Source organism: Lontra canadensis, unplaced genomic scaffold (assembly GCF_010015895.1).
Source record: "Lontra canadensis isolate GAN:19392208 unplaced genomic scaffold, GSC_riverotter_1.0 scaffold243, whole genome shotgun sequence".
NCBI classification, from domain to species: domain Eukaryota; kingdom Metazoa; phylum Chordata; class Mammalia; order Carnivora; family Mustelidae; genus Lontra; species Lontra canadensis.
Genome location: NW_022631237.1, coordinates 316,795 through 327,211, shown reverse-complemented (window position 1 = coordinate 327,211; position 10,417 = coordinate 316,795). Strand labels below are relative to the sequence as shown.

The window sequence follows — 10,417 nt, the reverse complement described above, 5'->3', positions numbered from 1 at the left end:
TTTTCACAAAGAGGTACTTTTAGTACTAGACAGGGTGGAGTGAAGCTCATGTGAATAGCACAAAGAAGCACTAAAGGAGTTCAGAGGAGGGCAAGAGGGCTAGGAGATATATAGGTTTAGCTGGGTCCTGAAGAGTGACTAAGAATGAGATAAAGATGTGATGAGAGTTTTCTTATGCTCCTAAGGCAGAAATCCTTTGAAACTGACTCAAATATATTTTGATTTACTATAGAATCCTGGTCTCCAACCAGATTATATTCACTAGGATACCTGTATTGAGATTGTTCTGAACCTGAGTTCGCATCACCAAAATGATGTGGTCTTCTCAGACATTACAACTCGTCTAGAGCTGGAAGAGAATTAGAAACCTGGAGGCATGAATCACATTTCTCAAGTTCTTCTGTTACTTTGCTGCTCAACTGTTTCCCAACTTGAAACCCAATGCTAGCTCTTCTGTTGCTTTCAGGATGGCCAAGCAACTGTATTTAGCATTCAAGGCCTTTCACACTCTGAACCTTCCCTTCCTTATGTTCTCTCATTCTTTTTGGAGACTCTCAGCAATTTCATATAGCATAAATCTCCATCTTGTCCCCTGAAGGCCATAAGAAGTGACTTAAAGTTATTTGTGGTCTCAGAAGACTTTGGTACCAGTCCCTGTCATCTGTTTGAGAATTTGACATTCTTCGTGCGGTCTCTTCATTCCTTTTCATATCTAACATTATCATTACATTCTTACTTAAGCAGAGTTCTATAAAAATACCTGATTCTCTGTTGTTGTAGATCAGGAGTCAGCACGTTTATTCTGTAAAAAGCCATATAGTAAATATTTTAGGTTCTGAGAGCCATAGTGTCTCAGATGCAGCTACTCAACTCTGCCATGGTAGCAGGAAAGCAGCTATAAATAATACATAAATAAATGAACATGGCTGTGGTCCAACAAAGCTTTATTTATGGTATGATATTTGAATTTCATATAATTTTCACATGTCACGAAATATTTTTCTTTTGATTTTTTTTAAAAATGTAAAACCATTCTTAGCTCACACTCTTCAGAAAATAGGTGATGGTTGAATATGGCTGGCAAGCCCTAGTTTGCTAACCTCCACTCTAGAAGACAGAATTTAGACTACTGGATGGATATTATGGGGGATTGAGTTTGGCTTAAAATTTTAAAAAAGAATCAAAATTATAGGAAAATGTAATAAATTCCCTAGGAAGTTAAACCTACTCATTTTCCACTGAAGATATTAAAGCACCACTGATTAAGGATATCATAAGAGGACTCAAAGATTTTGTGGGGGCTTGGATTTGAGGTTTTTTAAGTCTACAGGACTGTGCTTTTGTGAGTTTTTCTTACTCTATATAACCATCATTTCCCAACTACCTGCTGCCTTCCTTTAATTTTTGGAAAGTCTGTGTGGTTGTCTCCCACTTTTCCCCATCTAGCATTTGATGATACTGTTTTAATTTGCTCCCCATCTTTTTCATATTTGTGCATATTCTTTCCCTTCCAGAAACCCAGGAGTTAATGTCAAAGGGCAGAGTTCATTAGGCAGCAGATATACTGTTGCCTAGAAACCATCAGGGACAGCTGCAAATTACTGCAGGGGCCTTTTGGGGAAGATGGTCTCACCCAACCATCAGGGCAGAGTAAAGAGCAAAAGAGATAATATATGTAAATTCCCCTTATTTATTATACAAACGGAGTCTGATTCTGTTTTACAGAATATCATATCCTTTTTTACTTTACTAAAAGGAATTTAAATTTGCTTCAGGAAATTTCAACTTCTTTTTTGCTCCCCTCCCTTCCACAGTGGTTTGATCCTGCTTCTTAGAACTGCATCCCCTTTCTGCCACTTCACAGTAGTCTGATCCTGTCTCACAGACTACTAGGCCTTTTATGTTCTTACTTTCCCTTCTTCTATCCCTACCCCGAAGTGGTTTGATGACACCTTATAGAAAAGCCTCCTTGTTTTGCTCCTTATAGATCTCAGAGGTTTGATTCTGTCTGGGGAACATCAGCATCTTTTCCTCTTCTGTCTTACACCAATAATTTGATCCTACGTCATTGAGCATCAGTTTCTTTTAGCTCCTCCCCCGGGGTCTACAGTGGTTTGATCCTGCCTCACAAAGTATTAGGTCCTCTCTGATTCCCCCTCTAACATCGCCACCACAAATGGTATGGTCCTTAGCATCAGGTTCTTTTTGTATCCTACACTGGTCTTTGAAGCAGATTGAAGCTGCTTCATCTCATTCCTGATTCAAATTGATCCCTTCAGTGGCTCGTTCTTGCACTAGGAACGTAAAACTGGCCCAAATGTGTTTAAAGTGGTCTGAACTTGCTCATGACCAGTTCAAACCTTTTCTCACACGGAAAAATCAGTTCTGACCAGTTCTAATCTATTTTGACCAGTTTAATGTAATTCTGCAGAGCTGGAGCCTGAGGTCGGTAAACTCAGGAAGACGGCTGAAGACGATGCTGATTTGAGCCAAAGCAAGGAATCAGGTACTTACAAAAGTTGAAACTGGGCTGAAAACTAGGAAAGAAAATAGATGAAATGAGAGAGTAAAATGTAGGAGCCAGAGTTGGTTGAGGGAAGCTCAAAAGAGATTAGTTGCACCTATTTTTTTTTGAAAGGTGAGAGGCCATTTTGAGGAGGTAATGCAGAATTTGGGGCTCTGCCTTTGTATGTCTGGGAAGCAGTATGGAAGCTGATACCATCTAGCAGTCCGATCCAGCTGGAGCTGAGACTGGGTTATATGTGGCCCCAGTGATACCTGGTTCTGCTATTCTTTGTGTTTGGCCTCATCTCAAGTTGCAATTATTAGAGTCCCAAACCACAAATGACAACATTCCCACCCCTTTAACTGTGGATGGTCATGATGCTTTTTAGCTGTTTAGGGATGTTATTTAGGTTAGAAGAAGGGATTGGTAAACCCTTAAGAAAAAAAAAAAACTAATTACAGTAGATAATCATTAAGTGCATAACTCAGTTAATTAGAATTGAATTGAAGAATATACCTTGCAATTTTTTTTAGAGATATGTGTAAAAGAAGGTGGTAAGTTGAGAACAGTATTTAATCTTTCGCCTGTGGGACTGGTTATCTATCATCTTATTATTGACTGAAGTAAAAATTGGCCTGCATTTTCTGGATTTCTCCCAGGTGGTTGTCCTGTCCTTTGCTAGGACTGTAGTAGATATTGAAAGAAAAGGAGGCTGGAAAATGGAATTTTTATAGATTCCTATTTATAGATTTCTAATTTGAGCAAAATTTCTGCAGAGGGACAGTTGGCAAAGGCGAGAGGCTTTGATGATGAGTGACAGAATGCTGCAAGATTGAGGGTGGGGTTGGGGCTCTGGTTTGGTGCAGGATGTCTCAACATCTTTTTTGCAGATAGATGAGGCTTTATGGCTATTTACCTGTCAGGTAAAAAAAGGAAGTATTCTTAGAATGGCATAGGAACTTTGCTGACTGGGAGGGAAATTGATCCTTTTATGAAAGAATTTGGCTTAGGATGCTGTAATTTGAAAGATGTCTTTTAGGAAGATGGATTCAATTAGCCACTGCCTATTTTTTGACTGGGAAGAAAGGAGGCCATTTTTGTCAAGACAGTTGAATGGCACTTCCAAATGTCAAGGTAGAAAAAACAAATCAAAAGATTTGGATTCAGAAGACCCAGGCTTTAAATCCTGTTTCTGCTATCTGCTACATGGGTCTTGAGCAAATTATTTAACATCCCAAAGACTTACTTTCCTCATTTGTCAAATAAAGTTAATATCATCTGCCCTAAAAGAAAAACAATCTTAGAGTTTAATGCCTTTTGGAGCAAAGTAACTGCCATTCAACATTGTTGTATGAATAAACTAAATTGTATGATGGATTATTTTTGTGTATATGTGGGGAAAATAATACACAATTTAGCTTGATAAAGACATTTATTTATTTTTAATTTTTTAAAAAGATTTTATTTATTTATTTGACAGAAAGATAGAGAGCACAAGTAAGCAGAGCAGCAGGCAGAGGAAGAGTGAGAAGCAGGCTCTCTGTTGTGCAGGGAGCCCTATGTGGGGCTTGATCCCAGGACCTGGAATCATGACCTGAGCTGAAGGCAGCTGCTTAACCAACTGAGCCACCCAGGTGCTCCGATAAAGACAGTTTTTTAAAAAGTCTTTCAACAATGTTAAACCCAAATGAAGCTAAACTAAAAATGTAATAGATGTCAGAAATTATTATTTTTATAATAATTTTTTATTATTAAGTGACACTCAGAAAATCCATAGCATAAAATGGCTCCTTGTGTTTCAGACTCATAGCGATCTCTGGATCCAGATTCAATTCCTACTTCATCCTGGACCTGTGGCCACTAGAAGCCCTGAGATGTGGTATGCACCATCATAAATTGTGGTGATGCAGGTGGTGGATAAGAGTTGGAAGAATCACGTCAGAGATATAGGTGATAGGTATGGACTAGTGTAAACAGGGTACGGTGTAACAAGCTGTCCTTCAGCCATAAACATCTTGAAATTATTTATTGCAAGGCAAATCTGGATTACTTCCCCTGGATTCTGTCATCCTCCTCGAAAACAGCTGGATCAGGTAAAGGAGCAACAGGAAGGACAATAATGTAGACCTTTATGAATATGGAAATCCTGATTCTGCCATTCATAGGTGATGGGGATGGGAGCCAAATAAGGCAGCAGAGCTTGAGCTGGAGAAAACCAACAACATTAGATTTTAATATATTTTTGGCTATAATGGCTCTATTAAGGATCTGTGTTCTGCATACAGATTTGTGGGCTTGGAAATATGGCCTTTTTAAAAGGTTGACTAATAGATGAAAGTGTTTGATAGTTACAGTTAGTGTACCTGTATTATTGCAAGGTGTATAATAAAGATTTTTATTTTTATGATATCCTGGTTAACAAGATGGAGAAAACTAGAGCTGTGACATTGTTCCTTTAGTTGGATTCTGAAAGATTTTTTTAAGTATACTATTCACTGAGCACTTACTATATACCAAGCATTTTGCTAACTTTATGCATTAATCATTTCATCCTGACAAAAGCCTTATGATGTATGTGTAATTAGCTTCATCATACAGATGGGAAAACCATTTACAAAGGACACTAATAATTAATTCTACGTTTCTCTGGAGCAGAAATTTTTTTTCTACTCCATAGCATAGGATTATTTTTAAAAATTTTTTTAACTTAATTTTATTTTTTCAGTATTCTAAGATTCATTGTTTATACACCACACCCAGTGTTCCATGCAATCCGTGCCCTCCTTAATACCCACCATCAGGCTCACCTATCCCCCACCCCCCCCTTCCAAAGCCATCAGTTTGTTTATCAGAGTCCAGCAGTCTGTCGTGGTTCATCTCCCCCTCTGATTCCCCCCCCCGCCCCGATTCACTTTTCCTTTCCTTCTCCTAATGTCCTCCATGTTATTCCTTATGTGGAGCAGAAATTCTTGAGAAGTGTGTGTAGAGTGAAAGGGAGCATGAAGGCATATTTTCTGAGGGGTTTAGTATAATCACCTTGATGAAAGTTTTTCAAAACCATGTAGGCATTTCCCCCATTATAGTACTTTCCTTAGAAGTACTACAGAAGGCTTACCCCTCCTTGGGTATTTTAAATGTTTTGTGAGTTACTGTGATTAATGTGAAAGAGTGAAAGGAAGGGCCCTAAGGTGTGTTGAAGGGAGGAAAAAGGTTGAGCTTCAATATTGCAAAGAGAGACCCTTGATGGTGAGCTGTAGGGCTTTGTACAGGGTTCTATCTTGGTTTTAGCATTTTAATTAACAATTGGATGGAGAAGTAGAATAATATGTTCATCAGATTTTTAAGAGACAACTGGAGTGGGAGGGAAAGTATATATACTGGATACCAGAACCAGGAATTCAAGAAACATTTACTATACTGTAACAATGGTTCAAAAACAGCAAAATTAATTTGATAAGAGTAAATATGACATCTTGCACATATTTAATAAAATTTAAAAAAATAGTAATTCCATAGGATGGGTTAAATTTAATATGGCTGCCAGAAAAGTTAATGCATACTCAGTCTACATTAATAGTATTAGAGTCTACAATGAAGGAGGTAATTATTCCACTCTTCTCTAGGTTTGTATGAACTACACCTCAAGTATTGTGTTAGTAATGGCAGCTATCTCTTAAAGAGGGACAAAAACAAAATAGAGGTTAAGAAAAGAAGCTTGAAGGGTGAAGTGGGACATGATTGCTATCTTTCATTATCTGCAAGGCTGTCATAAGAAAGAGAATTTTATCTGCACAATTGTGACCCCAAGGGACAGAATTAAGATTGTTAGGTGGAAGTTATGGCAGAGCTGTCTGAAGATAAAATGGGTTGTGTTGGAATGGAATGAATTCCCTATCATAGGGAATATTTAAGCAGAGACTAGCTGACTTCTTGTTAGGGATTTGAGTTTTGTTACACAACCTCAAATGTAGTCTTATTGCTACAGTTCAGTGGATTGAGAGAATTGTCATTGAGCATTTCTTGAATGTTGTCTGGTTGTTGGAGGGTGTGGTGATCAGAAAGGAGAGGTATAGGGTAACCCTGATGATAATCTTTTAATCCAAGAAAACCCTGGGGTTAGCTGGTGTGGCTCAGCCAAGGATGATACTGAAGGCATAAAAGCACTTACTAAGCACACTATACATGCCTGGTGTTTTTACCTGTATTATTTCTTAATTTTCACAACAATCAGGTGAATTATATATAATTAGCATCTCTTTTACAAATGAGAAAAAGGAGGCTCAGAAAGTTAAGTGACTTGTCCAGGTTCATGCAGCTAGTAAGTGACTTTGGGGGAGCCTATCAGAGCTCTGTGCAGGGAAAGATGTGACAGAATTTCTACTTGTTACCTGAACACTTCTCCAGTTGAGTGAAGAGTTGGTATTGCCAGAGGCAAGTCAGAACTGTGTGGACAAGCACGTCATGCTGGGCTGGATGCCTGGAGTAGATGAGAATATCATAAAGATATATGATCAGCCTCTAGTCCAGCAGATCCTGGAGGATGGTGTTGGAATGCAACTGAGCTATTACACAGGCTAAATGGCATGACTGTTTATTCATAATGTCTGTACCTTATACGGAACAGAATGGCACAGCTGTCAAAGGATATAAAGATCTTCAAAGTCCAGATAAACCTATCTATTTTGAAGAACAGAAAACTGTGCTCGAGAGAGGAGAAGGACTTTTCAAACCTGTTCCACTTAATGAATTTGCTCCTGATATTGCCAAGGAAATTATTTTTAAAAATGTAATTTAGCAAATTTAGGACTAGAGCTTCTTAGAGCTGATTTGTTTTTCAGAAAGCACCAACTCCCCTGTGAAATGTGCTACTCTATTTCAGAGCTACAATATGGATATGTAATGTTCTGGTTTCTACACTTCCCCCCACCATATTATAGAAATCAGCATCATATAAGTTAAAAGAGCATTAGTTTAGAATCAGAAAGATTAGATTTAATTCCTTTACTGGAACACATAGGACATTCTTTAGTTTTTTTGAGTCTCAGATTCATTATCTTTGAAGATAGGAATAATAATAGTTCTATTTTAAACATGTGGAGTTTGAGGTTCTTGTGAAAAATCCAGGTAGAGAGATTAAGGGAAGGCTGAAACTCAGGGGAATGACTGGATCCAGAGATACAGATTTGAGAATCAACAGCCAAAGGGAAGGTACATAAAACCACATGCATGGATGGCATTGCCTAGCAGAAGGATTTCTTCCACATGAGGACTCTTTAGCTATTTGAAGTTGACAGTATGTAATCCCAATTATTCAATTCTCTAGGCATGGCATCCCTAGATCGAAGATATTTCTGAATGTCTTGAATTCTAGCCTCTACATCAGCCAAACTGTCCTTTTGAGGACATATTATATTTTGGTTTTATCAGTCTTGAGGTGTAGTGTTCTAAACATAGTATTCCCGGTATGGTGTGGAGTTAAGTACAAAACCCTTAACTTATTCATTTTATACACTATACATTTTTGGTGACTCTGATGGAGGTTGTCCTTGACAGTACCTTGAGAAATACTGTCCTATGGCATAGAGAGAACTGCATTTGAACCACTCTAGTCCTTGGCATTGACGTGGCTTCTAGCTCCCTACCTGGTCTTGCCTCACTGCTAAATGCAGGCATGAAGTTGTTGTGGGATATTACCAGCCCCATTTAATTTCCTAATAACCAACACTTGGATTTAGTGGAAAAGATAAAACTTTTTTCCCTTGCTTTTTCTTTTTTTTTTAAAAGCTTCTTAGGTACTCTGGAACTGGCTTACCAGTATTTAGAAGGGCACATCATTGTGAGCCAGAATGACAGAGGGCTCAAAAGGTAAGGTTTGTTGATTGGTGATTAGTGACTTTTTACCTCCCCCCACCTTAATTTAATACACCATCAAAAAACGCAAATGTCAGGTATATTAAACAGTTTTATGCAAAATACTAAAGATTTAAAAAATAGAAGGAAATGTATGTGAATAAATTATTTCCTCTTTGCATATGCTTAAAGTAATATATGGTGTCATGAAGGAAAGGTTTATATATTTTTATATATAGAAATGAAAATCTCTGTAAATCTAAAACATGAAAAACATGAAGTACAGATGATAAACTGAAAAACTGCAACAAATATGACAATTGCAGTTGATACTCATTTGTGGATTCTATTCATCTAGTCACTAAAATTTATTTGTAATCCTGAAATCAATACCTGTAGTGCTTTTTTTGTCATTTGTGATATACACAGTGGCAACATTTGAATTACCTGATGTGCACATTCCTCGCTGAGGTCCAACAAGGTGATTCTCTTGTCTTTTTCTTTTAGCTCTCATACTATAAATAAGTGTATTTTCAGTCTATTTAGTGCCATGTTTTTCACATTTTTGTGCTTTTTCTTGGCAATTTTTTTCAAAGATTTCATTTATTTAAGGGTGTGTGTGAGCGTGTGTGAGAGAGAGAGAGAGAGAGATAGCAAGAGAGAGCACGGTAGGGAAGGGAGAAGCAGGCTCCTTGCTGAGTAGGGAGCCATTTGTAGAGCTTAATCCCAGGACCCTAGAATCATGACCTGAGCCGAAGGCAAATGCTTAACTGACTGAACCACCCAGGCCCTATTTTTCTTGGTGATTTTGCTGTTTATAATGTCCCCCAAGTGTGATGCTAAAGTGCTGTGTAGTGTTCTTGAGCACAAGAAGGCTGTGATATGCCTTACAGAGAAAATACATATGTTAGATTAGCTTAGTTCAGGCGTGAGTTACAGTGCTATCAGCTGTGAGTTCAATGTTAATGAATCAACAATGCGTGTTAAATAATGTTGTCTCTAAACAGAAACCCATATAAACAATGTATGTATTGATTTATTGACAAAAATGTTGTGACTGTGTCTCACAGGAACATAACTCTGCCTGAACTAAGCCAATTGAACATATCTATTTTCCCCATCTCCCTCTCTTCTCCTTCCCTTTCCCCTCTCCCTCTTCCTTTCTCTCCCTCTCTTTCACTTCCTTTGCCTCCTGTTTCTCTCCCTCTTTCTCTCTTTCCCTCCCTCCACTTTTGGTAATGCAGAGAAAAGAAAGATTCATTCAGATTTGGGTAAAGAGGTAATGTGAGCAGGATCTTAGAAGACTTCAAGAAGGTGACATTTGAACTGAGTAATAAAAAATATGGAGGATTTTTCTAGGTAGAAAATGCAGGGCAGACCTTGACCTTCTTAGCTTCTAAATGCCAATGATGCTACCATAGATTGTAAAAGCATGCCTTTGTGAGTCAATGAGAATGATTTTCCTTTGATATAACTGCACTCAGAATTTTCTAGTGCTTTCCCTCAGATTCTAGGTGAGTTGTCATATTCTGATCCCCTGATGTTGGGATCAATAGAGGATGGACATAGAAAAAAAATCAAGAATTCTACATCATTTTGATGAATCAGGTATGTAATGTGGAGAATGGATTAAAGTTGGGGAGATTTGGGGGTGAAAAGGAGAAAGGAACAGATATTTGTTGAGAACAAAGATTTTTGTCATGTTACAGTTCTTACTTAATTTTAATGAGTCCATTTAACAACCCCATAAAGTAGGCAACTATTCCAATTTTATAAATGACAAGTAATGAAGGCCTAAAGAAGGGTAAAATAGTGGAGGTGGTGAGAAATGGATATATGCAATTTACATTTTGGAAATAAAATTGAATGTAGCAGTAGGAAGTGTAGAGAAATTATTAATCAGCTTAACTGTAATGTGCAGATAACACTGCTCAGTTCACAGTGTTATGCCATAAAGTTAGATGAAATAAGGGCTATGCCAATGCTCTATAAACTGTAGACCATTGTACCAATGAGAGATGCTCAGAAGCTTTGAGCTTTGGCAACTTGGGAGGGTGGAAA

At 37.8% G+C, this 10,417-nt stretch overlaps 1 long non-coding RNA gene across 1 annotated transcript; it reads left to right on the top strand.

The window, feature by feature from the left end:
* The first annotated feature begins 2,238 nt into the window (after positions 1–2,238).
* Positions 2,239–9,959, top strand: LOC116862446. Its single transcript, XR_004381634.1, has 4 exons — positions 2,239–2,506; positions 4,309–4,385; positions 8,291–8,371; positions 9,864–9,959. It is a non-coding gene; the product is annotated as an uncharacterized LOC116862446 (long non-coding RNA).
* Positions 9,960–10,417: the final 458 nt, after the last annotated feature.